This window comes from Numida meleagris, chromosome 11, assembly GCF_002078875.1.
Source record: "Numida meleagris isolate 19003 breed g44 Domestic line chromosome 11, NumMel1.0, whole genome shotgun sequence".
Lineage (NCBI taxonomy): Eukaryota > Metazoa > Chordata > Aves > Galliformes > Numididae > Numida > Numida meleagris.
Genome location: NC_034419.1, coordinates 17,025,784 through 17,038,981, shown reverse-complemented (window position 1 = coordinate 17,038,981; position 13,198 = coordinate 17,025,784). Strand labels below are relative to the sequence as shown.

At 43.5% G+C, this 13,198-nt stretch overlaps 1 protein-coding gene across 3 annotated transcripts in view; it reads left to right on the top strand.

The window, feature by feature from the left end:
* The window catches only part of LOC110404825 (contactin-3-like), a 129,188-nt gene that overhangs the window by 20,207 nt on the left and 95,783 nt on the right, over window positions 1–13,198 (top strand). Inside the window, exon 1 of one of the 3 annotated variants that reach the window (XM_021409552.1) lies at window positions 12,788–12,906. The exons of 1 other annotated variant lie outside the window; for it this stretch is intronic. The gene's annotated coding sequence lies outside the window, so the exon portion shown is untranslated. One more of the 3 variants, XM_021409551.1, reaches the window with a different exon arrangement.

The window sequence follows — 13,198 nt, the reverse complement described above, 5'->3', positions numbered from 1 at the left end:
GTAGGCTAACTGTAAAATACATCACCTATAAATTAAGGTTCAGAAGGTGACACGGGCTCAGAATGTTAAATAACATCATCTTTCCCTTATTTGATCTACCTGCTATAGCAAAATTTATTGCCAATCTGGCTACAACATCTGCATAATGAAGAGACTTGTTAAAGAAAAATGAAACTTGTCTTTCTGCCAAAGTTTTGAGAGGCTTAAGGATAAATTAATATCTGTAAGTTATCCTGGAGCATTTTTGAGAAATTATCTGGCTGGCAATACCTGCTGCTTTTCAGAGAGGGGGGGGAAAAAGGCATATTTCACAGAGGAACTAAACTTGGTGCGTAGAAATGGCGATGCTTTGGTATGTTTACTTTCAAATTTGGGTACTGTTGTTAAGGAAAATCTATGCTAATCAAATACTTCTAACAAAACCAATCTGATGCATAGTCTATGAAAACAGACCATAGTCATGGTATTCACAAAACCTCTCACATGTTGATGCTAAATGTAAAGGAGGTGGTTGATATTGCAAAGCCCATTGTTGCGTGTGAGTGTAAGGTGGCAATTCGGATAGCTCTTTCCTTTGGATCATACATTCTCTGTCTAGTATGGCTGTTGGAGAAATACTGCAAGGGTAGGAATACCACAGTTGAGATGGTCTTCGAATGCCCACGTGGTGCTTAAACATTAATAATTTGAAAAATCAACCATGACAGCATATAGAGGTACTGAATTACACCTTTCTTTTATGTTCCTGTCCGTGAGGGGGAAAAATGTGTTTATGTGTGCATGGCCAATTTTTAATAGAGGCTGCTTTTTATTTTAATGTAACGCATTTTTAAAAAAGTCCAGCTTCAGAGGTGGATATCTGTTGAACAGCAAATCCAAAATTCATTCAAGTAGTGAAAAGATTAATTTGGCTGGAATTCCTTGTGTGTATGGTATCTTAACTCTCACTTCCCAAACTTTCAATGAAGTCACAAAGAAATCTCTCTTTAAGCAGCCTGGTACTCATTCAAGGATGAGTATGAAGCTACCTGGGCTGCATATGCTAAAATTCCCATCTTGGCAGTTAACCACTTACCAATTTCTTTCAATAAAATATCCAGCTGCTTATTGTTAAACATGCTAATGGTTCTCTTTCTGAAAATGTGGAATCCTCAACTTCCTTTTAATTACTACATTACACGAGACAAATAGTGCCAAGGTATTTAGTCACTTGATGGCATGCTGCTTCTCCTTTCATCACTGAAATATGATACCCACTACTTGTGATAATAGGCCCTGGAAAAGAAAATAATCTTTACTATTAAATTTTTAAGTCTGAATTCGCTATTCTTTTCTCAAGGCTCCTCACTGAGAACTGGGCTGTTCTTCATTAGCCAGCAGGAGGCACGCATTCCATTTACCAAGCTATATTAGACTTGCTAGGAGAGATGCCAGAGCTCCAGGCTCGGAGTACAATGACTGCACTGCACAGACTCTTTGAAGTCTTGAGCTTAAAATGGCAAGGGGCAGAGAAGAGAGAGTCATTTAGAAGAGAGCAGTCAATGGTGCGAATTTACATCCCAGCTGACAGTGCTGGGGATGGTTAAGTGCTGAGATACCGCATTCATGACCTAGAAAAATAAATGTTGATTAGCCAGTAGTTGTTGGAGCTCCACAAACCAGGTTGCTGAGCACCTTTTTATTTGATGAAATCATTGCATGGACCGTAAAAGAGCAAAGAGATGACTTGAATATCTCCAGCAATGTACAGACCACTTTTCATTCCTGTTCAAACTGTGAGAAATTCATTCACACAACTTGTGAATGGTCAGGACAGTGAACAAAGATTTTCCTTCATAATGCTTTGGTTGTCATGACACCTTCTGGTTGTAAATTTCAGTTAATTAACAGTAATTATTTTATCCAGAGCATCTTTGAGGCCAGTGTGATGCAACCAGTGAAGGTACCACCACCTTCTTCTCATGTAAGCTCTTCTGAACATGGCAAGTTCAAGTTCTGTCGTGCCCATGAGGACAGATCTTTTCTTCCCGACATACTGACACAGACAGAACCAAGATGCTTGGTGGCTGTGGAGTTTCAAACTTGCATAGTCTTCCAAGTGCCAGTCATGTAACTCCTTCATGCATATTTGATTTCTGCCTTGAGTGGTAATATCCTTGCTTTTAATGTATGTGCACGTTGTGCAGTTGCTGTGGGAACCATATCTTTGAGGTTTCATGATTTAAAAAAAGAGTATAGATTCTATTTATTTTGCTTATGAATCAACACGTTAATATTGATGCAATGGAAGAAAAAAGGAAAACAAACTTCTGAACAGAAAGCACAACATCAAACACAGATCTGTTTGTTTTTCTCTACAGCGGAGTTCCCACAACAGGCACAATTGCAGCAACAAAAAGGGAAAAAAAATATATGAAACAAGAGACAGACAAAATAGGATAAAGCAAGCAGCAGATAGCTGAGTAGTTAATTTAGGTTATTAAGAACATGTTCACCAGTCATGCATTATGAGATTGGAGTGGCTGGCCAGGCGTCAGGTTCTCCTGAGCTCCCCTGAGGGAGGAGGCTCAGGGGAGACCTTATTGCTCTCTTTAAGTACCTGAAGGGAAGTTGTAGTGAACTGCGGGTCAGCCTCTTCTCTCTTGTAACTAGTGACAGGATGAGGGGGAATGGCCTCAAGTTGTGCTGGGGGGATTTAGGCTGGACATTAGGAAACACTACTTTTCTGAAAGAGCGGTCAGGCACTGGAATTGGCTGCCCAGGGTGGTGGTTGAGTCACCGTCCCTGGAGGTGTTCAAGAAATGTTTAGATATGGTGTTGAGAGACATGGTTTAGTGGGGTTATTGGTGGTAGGTGGATGGTTGGACTGGATGATCTTGTAGGTCTTTCCCAACCTTGCTAATTCTATGATTCTATGACCGCAGAGGAAGGATCCAGCACAGTCTCTCTATGTATTATGGCACGAGGGGAGGTTAGCTGGGCTGGTTTAGCACTTCCTTCTTATATGTGCTTTTTCTGTATTGCCATCCCGTGAACTACTGCCACAGGAGGGGTGTGATTTCAGTGAAATGTGAAAGGAAACGCCTCCAAGAGGGCTGAGGGGGCTGGGTGTGAGCTGGGCAGGGCTGGGGAAGTGTGAATATGTATGAGACTCTAGTTGGCTCCCACATGTAATCAAAGTGTCTACAGTCCCGGGATTATCACCTAGTGATTGTAACCAATTAACAAGTTGGAGTCTGCTAGATCCTCACTGTCCCATGCAATTCATTCCAAGAGCGAGGAGAGAAATTGCCTGGGAGAGCTTCCTGCAGATGGGGATTGTCTGGGGCTCCTGGGCTTGTGCGTAGAGAAGGTCACACTGACAGTGTCCTGGCATTGCCTCTTGGTCTCCTTTGGGTCACATCCTGGTATTGCCTCTTGGTCTCCTCAGTGTGACAGAGACCCATGCTGCAATAGGTCGCACTTCCCTGGTGCCAGGGCAGGCTGGTGTTGCTGTCAGGCCTGGTTGTGTTTGGAAGCACCCTGAGCAGTGACGGGCCCTAGTTCTCAGAGTCTAAGAACAAGTGTTTTTCTTGAGTTTAATGTGTTCATTGCTGCAGCATTCATGTGTGCACCTGGGAGATGGCTGCCAGGCTGCATGGGCACATTAGACTTGGCAGCACCCAATTCTTTGTGGCATTTGAGCAAGCATCCCTCCTCACCTTTCCTCTTTTCCACCATTGCTGAATGTAGGCTTGCTGCGTTTTTAAGTGCACATTCCCAATGGTTTTCTCTGCCTCCTGTAACCATTTAACTGTTTTTTTTTCTTTTTTTAAAACCCGTATTCAATTTTCCTTGTGGTTTCATGCAGAACACAAGGTTGCTTTTTCTCCTCCCCCCTGCATTTCAAGTCCCTTTCATCTGCTTCTCTGATTGCTTCCCTTTGCCTGGTCCTCCTGTTTTCTTCTCTGGGCCATTCCCAGTGCCTTTACCCACCCATACTGCTGCATCTTTCTTTTCAGCATAGTTGAACTTCATGGCAATAGAAATGCTTTTTGTCTTTGACAAAATCATGTGATACGTTTAAAAAATAATATATTTTTCACTAATTCAGCAAAGATTTATAGTAGATTTTTAAATAGTCTTTATCCTGGAAAATTAAGGGATTTTTTCTTTGTCCAGGACAGAAATAAAGCTAAATCCATTTGGAATGCGTAGCAATTCAATGCAATACCCATGTCTGACACAGTAGTATTTACTTCTATTATAACACAGTTCTCTGCAGATGAGTCAGTAGAGAGAACTATGCTGTAAGCACGAGAGCCTACCCTCCGCTTCAGTGTATGATTACAGCTCATTTTGGTGGCACAGTTTTCTCTGGTAACAGAGCACTTAATAGTGGACCGAGATTCCCAAAACCCCATGCTATTTGTACCCACTTCATTTCCAGATTCAGTTATTTACGAATAAAGCCAGTTACAGGGTACATTAGAACTTAATTCTATGATTAATGATTTTGCTTCTGCTGGTAAATAAACTCCCTTTCTACTAGAGAGGGACAATGTTGGAGCCAAAACAAGGGGCAAGAATACGTTGGCCTCTTCATCTGCTGATTATTAAGTTTTCTGGAAGGTAATTATTTTCCTTCCTCTCTGATCAGCGTAGTCTGATATCCATTTAATCTGTAGTCTGTAGCTACCGCATCTTACGGAAGGCGAAACACAAGGAAGCTGAAATGATGTGTTTTCCCACTAGGCTCAAAGAAAATTGTGGAGCGGACTTTCAGGCCGCTGCTGTCTTCCACGTGGATGTTACAGCTGTTTTAGATAAGAATGTTGTTGCCACTGTATTGAATGGATTTTATATGATGGTATAAATATGTCAATTAGTATTTCAATTAGCATCCGTGACTAATCCTGCCCACGCTGGGAAGTTGCAGTATGCAAGTCTCTTATCAAAGAGTATGTTTTTGTTTCTTTGTTATTCAACTCTAATGCCAGTTGACAACTTCAATAGTGGGGGATAGGACAGAAAATTATAAGCTTTCTTTTTCATGGGAGGTGAAGGATTGGTTAGAAACATTTCAGCAGAGGGCGAGGTCCCAATTCTCCTGCATTGTATGAAATTCTATGTTCTATTACACATTGTGCATCAACTCCTACAGACTTTCTTTTAAATAGCTGAATGCTCTAAAGTTTCTATGAACTTTGCAAAGGACTTTGTCGTACAGCTTTGTTCTCCTGCTCCCTAGCTGACTGCAGAGCTCTTTAAAATTGTCATTACGTTAGTTATTCTTAACTCTGCTGGCATACCATCCATGCCAGCGTCTTCATCTATGGCAAGGCCATTTTGTATGGCCTTATCAGTGTAAATGGTCTTTTTTTAATTTAAAATTCTGTGAGAAATTAATCTGCTGTTGTTTCATATTGAAAAGAACACAGTCTTCAAAGGTAACTCGAGCCAAACCAACAGAAGAAAACAGCTGCTTTTGGTACTCGGTTCGGATGCGCCTGGGAAGGAGGGATTTCGCATTTTTCATTGCTTCCATTCTGCCAGTAGAGGGCACAACTGCTTAAATCACATGCACTTCATTTGCTGTGTGCTATGCTGAAAGCAATTTAAAAAATTAAATAAAAAAACAATAGAGTACACATCTGTTTCCAGTAACAAACATTTAGGGGAGTTTTTTCTGCGTTATCAGAAACTTCTAACAGCAGAGAAGGTTATTTAAATGATGCTGTGTCCCAGAAGTGCAAGACTCTGGGTTTTTTTCCATAGTTTGCTGGCAGAAAGCAATGAAGGGAAGGAAGGATGAAGTGACAGCAGCGCACTGATTGTAGTACAGTCTTACTGTAAAATCACCAAGCATGAATGAGCTGCTTGTAAATCCTAAGAACTAGAAGGCTTGGGATTTGTGTGTTCCGATTTTATATGTAAAATTTAGCAAACTTTATTTTAAAAAAAAAAAACAACCAACACCTCTGCAATAGCAAATCAATTCTTGGGGTAATTTTTGGTTGTATTATTCTATCTGACATCCATGGAGAGAGAGAGGCGGAAAAACCATGGGCTTAAAAATGACAAAAAGAACAGTTGTGCATTTTATGCATATCTCACGATGGTCTCAGCCCAGAGCTTATTTTTGGAAAGGCATTGAAAAATCCACAATTCAATAGATTAGTGGCTTACCTAAAATTGTAAAGGAACAATTAATTAACAGTAAGAGTATCCAGTAGGACAAAGTTTAACAAAATTCAGACAGAACCGTAACTTACTTTCTTCTCCTTTCTGCCCAGTGTCTGTAAATTCTTGAAGATATCTACGTGCAATATTTCAGTGACTGGGAAAGCTCATGTAGGATTTATTCCAACCCAGAAGTTAGGGATGCGATCTGCTATCCAACCACCGCGTTGGTGTCAAAAACAAAACAAAGAAAAGCTCTGACAAAGTCCTTAAGGAGCATGGGCAGCTGTGGCTCGAATGCCTGTTAGTGATGAGGTCATGGGAAGGATGGGCAGAGCTTGCAGTACCAAGAGCCCACCAAGCTGTGCTGGGGCGGTGCTGGCCCAGCTGCTGTGCGTGGTGCAAGGTGCCAGGAGCTGAGCCAGAGAGCCATGGCTCCACAGTCAGCTCAGAAGGGATAATAAGAAGAATGTATAGATGGAGAGTAATGCCTGTGCTAGGAAGCAGCTACAGCCTTAGCAGGGACTGTGCAAACTCTCCAACGTAATTTTCGATTTTGTGAACCTTTTCCCTTCATAATTTAAAACTGATGCTTTTTGTCTCGTTGCTCGCTTCTGCCGAAGTGCTGCAGCTGAGGAGCAGATCTCCTCGTGCCTGCAGTTCCTCTCGCAATATTCCGTGTAACTAAATTGAGCAGCAGAATAAGTTGGAGTTAGCAGTCGCATACTTAATAAGGATGTGCTCCAACATCTCCAAATCCCTCTCAGTCTTCATGTGGGGTGTCTCTACAAGGGAGAACCTCAATGACTTTCCAATTGAAAACAAGGAGAAACAGCTGTCTGGGGACCTCTTCTCTCCTGGAAAGCATTTTATCAGTGCAGTGACACAGTGCAAACACGGCGACTTCGCGTGATTAAATACAAAGTGAATTGGAAACCGCATTTGTTGGACATTGTAGCTGTATCCATTACCTATGTGAAAAATGTCGGTAATTTTAGAATAGGTGTGCACAAATGCTAATTAAAGAGTCTGATTTTATTATTTGGAGTTGGATGGCAATGCATTCCTTAGGTATTTCCAGTACAATCTCCATAACCCATTTGGGCCTGCTAGACAACAAGATGAGCATCTGAATGCGCTCAGGCTCTTCCTTTTTATTACAGAATTTTCTAAGGATCTTTTAAAAATTGGTTTCGGTATGTAAAGTCTGCAACTGCCCTCATGTTGAGATGCAATGACATTTTGGTTGGAGGTCATTAATAATACTGTTTTCCTTATTGTTCCTGTTCAAAGTGCACTTGCACGGAGCCATTTGTATTCATTACAGATGCAGAGTCTTCCCATCAGGGTATTTATAGATCTCAAAATTATTAGTGCTTGATTTAGGAAAGCAAGACAGGAACTAAAGCATACGTTTTCATAGAGACAGAGGTAAATACTGGCTGAAATACTTCACCAGATTCAAGTTCTTGGAACGCTTTTCATCTAGCTTATTGTTCAGGTATGCTGTTTTTCCTTTTGTTTTTTCATAGTCGGCATTATTTACATTCATGGTTTTATCTGCCTGCATCTGATCCTGCTGACAAAGTTTAAGTGCACTTACTCTTATTTTTCTTCAGGCATGTTTGGGATGCCTGAGTAAACTCATGAGTGAGACTGCACGATACTAAAACCCGAACCTACTTCATCATGTTTAAAATCATCTGTCTTTTCCAATGTTAAGATCTACATACAGAACTACATTGCTGGAGCACAGCTCCATGCTTGCACGGAGGATGCTACATAAGTAGCTGATGGGTGATATAATGAAGATAATTCCTTGTATTTGGGTGTTGTAATGACTGCCTTGAATTTCCCAGCTAGAACTGAAAGCTTTGAAGGTGACTAACATTCAGCACTGCATTGGGAAATAAATATCATGCGTTGCAGAAATAAAAATATGTGTTCTTGTAACTTCTGTTGAGCATAATGAAAAATCATTGTCATGCTAAGAAGGGAGGGAGTAGCTGACTGCTTCCTCCACTCCTCCAGCATGATCACATTTCAGAATGCTTTTAAGGGGTATTTCTTCACTGCTCAAAAATTTACTAACCACATCTTTACTGGCAATGGCTGTCTGTGCTTTGGTTTCTGTCGTCCAGCCCTTAACAGTAAACTCAGAGTGGTACTTTGGATGCATTTAAGCGCTGGGTGTTCATCTCCCAGCATGAGATTGGAGTGGTTTCCCATCCTGTGAGAGCCCTCGTGCCAGGAGAGCTCCTTGGGACGTTGTGAACAAATATACCTGACTTCTCCAGTGAAGTGCACTGCATTCTTGGTAATATTAAAACATCAGATTTAGGAAACGTTCTATATTTAGTAAACTGCTGAGCAGTGCGTGAGGCAGTTTGTTTGAACAAAGGATGGCAGGGGTTGTGGGAATATAATTTTGCATTTAATTCTGTTTGATTAGGAAAGTCATCAGTCTGTCATTTAGCTTTCAGGACAGCCTTAAAACGTCTTTGCCTTCCACTGAGTTGCCAGTCGAGCCTCCAGGCATCAGGCTTGTTTCTGCTTAACATTTGAGCTCAAGGTTGCTGGTTTATACATAATGATAAGAACAGATCCATCGCATTTTAATGGATGTCACAAAATCAGGCGGAAGTTCTGTGAAAATAACTTGATATATAGGGAAGTAATTGTGTTTTAATGCCTAGTAGCTGCAGATGTTTGGATTACTCTAATGCTATTAAAATGAGCATCTATTAATAAACAAATATTTCAGTGACACAAATCTGAAACAAAAACAAAACTAAATTACCTGTTTATTGGAATTGGCCTTCAATCACTTATTCATTTCTACCAGGAAAATGCCTGCAAATATCATGCTCTCACCCTGCTCGCTCTCCCATAATTCACAGATTGCTTTCATGCCTCCATCTACCAATATGTAAAATCATTTCACCATTTTAATTTTCTCTCTCTGTGATTTCAAGATATTGTATATCAGTTTGCACTCACTGGGCACTTAACCTTCCTGTTATCATTTTCTTTCTGTATCGTGCTCTCTAGTATGATAACACATAATTCACTTTCTTTTATCAGTTTTGTATTAGTCACTGTGGTCTGATCGAGGTTCTGCCTGCATTAAGGAAATTTGCATCCATATAGTAACACCGCTGTGGTTATCACCAACGTAAACCTTTAATGCATATAGCCAGTGTCAGGGCAAAGTGAGGCTTTCAGTGCTGCCATTTAATCCAGTCACATAATTAATTTCCTTAATACAGACAGGGCCTCTCATTAGCCTCCCCCTCCCACTCCTTCCCCCTGCTGCTCCAAACTCCATTTGCACTCTCCGTTTATTAGCACGAACAGGAGCTCATGGAGACAGTGAAATGAAATTTTTAAGATACTGGTGATTCAATCAATTGCATTTGATGCCAAAATAAGTGTTACCACTGACTTCACTGAAATTGGGCTAGACTGTTGCGGGATGCTTCTAAAAATGCTCCTCCTGATGCCTCCCAGACCTGTGGAGAGTTACACAAAACAGTGGTAAAATTCAGATGGGTGTGGGGAGTGTGTCCGACACTGGTGTCAGTGTCACACTAACGCTGAAGGGAGCGTGGAGCAAGGACGGGAGGGAATGCAGCTGACGGCCTGACACCGCCACAGCAGGGAGTTCCTGGGCTCCAGGAACTGTTAGATTATCTTGTGATGTACAGATCCAAAATACCACCTAGCTGCTAAAACTGACGTTGGCCTTGAAGAAATGCAAAATCTGTTAGTTGTCCCTGCAGAGCAAGACCTTCAGGAAAGTGGATATCAGTGTTGGCTTAGAAAGAGGAACATTGATTAAAAATTGGAATGATTGGATATGTGTTAGACATTTTTAAAATAAGAGGTTCTGTGAGTACTACTGGAAAAAAAGTAGATTTTTTTTTTATGTACCTTTAACTGCATCCAAAGCATCACGTATTTTGTCCATCTATTTTGATCATTGACATCACTGTGCCTGAAAGCGTGGTTGGAAAATGAAGGCTATAAAAACCCTTATACTCAGGAAGACAGAAAACTATGTTTACAACTGCTCATTTAATTTTTAAAATTCTGTTGTCTGGTGGCTGTTTCAGACTCAAGGAACTGATTGGTCTGCTTCCAAAGAAACAGTCAGTGGTGATTAAGGGCAGAGCAATGGCCTGTTGACTACGTATCCTATCCTGACCCTAGAAGTCTTTTGCAAAACAATTCGGTTTAAGTTGAGGTGACTTAGTTGGTACTTTTGCCGGTGGATAAGAGAGTTTTTGCAAGTGAAGGTGTCTAGGAGACAAGCTATGATGGATTTGTTTCCTGGAGGAAATTCTGGTGGATCTGAGCCTACTTGTTACTGGTGGCTAAATTCCCATCTAAAACCTGGAAAAAACAAGGGCTGTCAAAGCAGACAGCAGACAACAGCAGTGCAGAGAACAGTTCTATGGGCAACCCATGTGCTGAAAACACATGAACAAGGTGGAAAGCATTACGTGAAAGCAGACGTAGCAACTATGGCAGTTGGCAGAGCTGCGTGAGGGCTGCAATCAGCGGAGCAGGTGCTCTGCTGATGGCTGTCGTTGGTGCCAGCTGACACCAGGATGGAGGTGGTTCATTTGAGGCTTCCAACCACATTATTGATTATTAACTGGCAAGTTTCTTAGCTGATTTCCTTAAATATCATATTCATTTATCTGCTTATACCCATGCCACACTCATAAATTAAAGTTTTCTTTTTTTTTTCCCATGTTAATCCTTAGGAAGCGTTAATTAGACAACACTACAGCAGAAGCATTGCTGTCCTTCTCATGTAATTCCTGTGACATGTTGACAGTGATGTTTGAATGACAGGTGGGAATGAAAAAGTCATTAGGCTGGAAGTAACGTGAGACATTTAATTAAATTATTATTGAACGTGTGTATTAGAGTAGCATCCAGGAGATTTGGATGGCAGAAGGGCATCGTGGTATCAGGTACAGTGTGGAAAATGTGCCATCTAGCCCCAGAGTTTTCTGTCTGAAAATTGATTATCCTAACTAAGTATATGGTAATACTGTAAGTTTGCAGTGTTTCCTGAAGTGAACAATGCAGGAAAAAAATACTTGCTAAGTGACTATTTCTAAATACTACAAAATAAGTGAGGGGAAGAGTGCTCTATTTTCTTTTTAACTCATCTTCCCAATGGTTGGGCAGTTCTTTGACCTCACAATCTCATAAAGTGCTTGTCTGGCAAACTTGAAAAAACCTGCATCTTTTATATGGAGTAACTTGCTACCTGTGATAGGGATTTGAAGTCCTTCATTTAAATAATTACTGAAACTGAAAAATGTATTAGCTGGCAGAGGCAGTCAAAAGGTGGGGCTGTGTGGGAGGCAGACAAGGGCAGCGGGCACTGGGGAAGGCAAGCTGCAAAATGCATCCTCACCATTTTGACTACTATGGTTGGTCAAGCATAAAAATAGTGGCATAAAAATCCTGTGCTGGTCTGGCACAGCTGACGCTAATATTTCCAAGCTGAGAGCCATGCCATAGGTCTGTGACCCTGCCAGCTCTCACAAGCCCGAAAGAGCCAGGTGTAATGAATGTGAGAGTGCCAGGTGTGCAGAGCTGCCCACAGCACCTCGGGCTTTGCTCCTGGTGGACCCAGGCACTGCAGAGGCGTTCACAGCTGCCATCGTGCACCTGTGCTTGGGTCCGCTGTAAAGCCAGAGCTTGGCCCTTGTCCTGTGCTGAGGCTTTGCATAGTACTACTTAAAAAAAGGCAATTCTAGGCAAAAGCCCAAGGTGGGTTTTAATCCATAGGATGGAGTTTCCATGCTCTAGGCCCTCAGCTGACCGGTAGAAACAGACCAAGCTCCTGCTCTGTGCCAAAGCTGAGCTGAACCATGTTAGTCTGCATCTCAGTGCTCAGCTCATGAACGGGAGCTTGTTACAGCACAGTTATTCCATCACCTCTATGAGTCCTATGTGATTGCGCTCTGCCAATTAGAAACATCTCATAGTTTTTCAGAGATAATTTATTTTTTCGACATCCCTTTCTCAGAGCGGTGCCACATTTCATTACAGAATTGACTGCATTTCAGGGCCGGGCAGCCCTTAATTACAGAGGTAGACGTTCACAGAAAGGTAACGATGGTCTCCTCAGGGCGTGGGATCCCAGAAGTGATGCCACCAGTTGACACCTTCCAATATTTCACCACGAAATAGAAAATAAGGGGAAACAGAGGCAGCGCGCGTCTTGCCGTGCTGTGCATGGCCCTGCATGGGGATCCTGGAAGGTAACGGGCTTTTGGGAAACATTGCTGGCTGGTGTAAGGGGCTCACAGGAGTTCTGCTCAGCTTCGCTGCAGCCGCGCATCTCCAATAGCGCGCTCACCTGGAGCCAGGCTCAACAAAAACGTCCACCCGGCTCCTGCGCGGAGACCGACGTGAACCTCTTGGTGCTTCCAGCCCAGAAATCGGACCAAGTTTTGATTGAAGCTCGGCACCGCGCCGCCCCACGGCCCGGCCTTGCCCCGCTGCTCCCCGCCGCCTCGCGCCGCCCCTCCCGCAGCCGCCGCTCCCCAGGGCCCTGCCCGCCTGGCGGCCCCGGGCACGGCGGCAGCAGCGCGTGTGGGCGGGCAGCTCGCGCCGAGCCCGCCCCGCCCCGCGCCTGGAGCTCGGCGCTCCCCGCTCCAGAAGAAGCGTTGGGCGCTGCGGGAGCCGCAGGATTACGGCGGGGCCGCTCGGCGGGTGCGTGGCTCCGCGTTCGGGCTGCGGGGGGGGAGCGGGTGGGCGGCTCGGCACGAGCGAGTTGGTCCGGCGGCCGCGGGGGGCGGCGGGGCGCCTCGTTGGCTCAGCCCGGCGGCGGGGACCCGGCTGCGGTTGTACGGCTCTCGGCGGAGGCTCCGCGCTCGGCTCCGGGGGTTATTGGCTGCGTTTACGGACGAGGAAGGGAGAAGCGGCGGTGCGGGCGCTCGGTTCGTGCCCCGGGTCGCCCTTCCCAGCACGGTACGTCTCCTCCCGCGCGGCTCGCTGCGTTCTC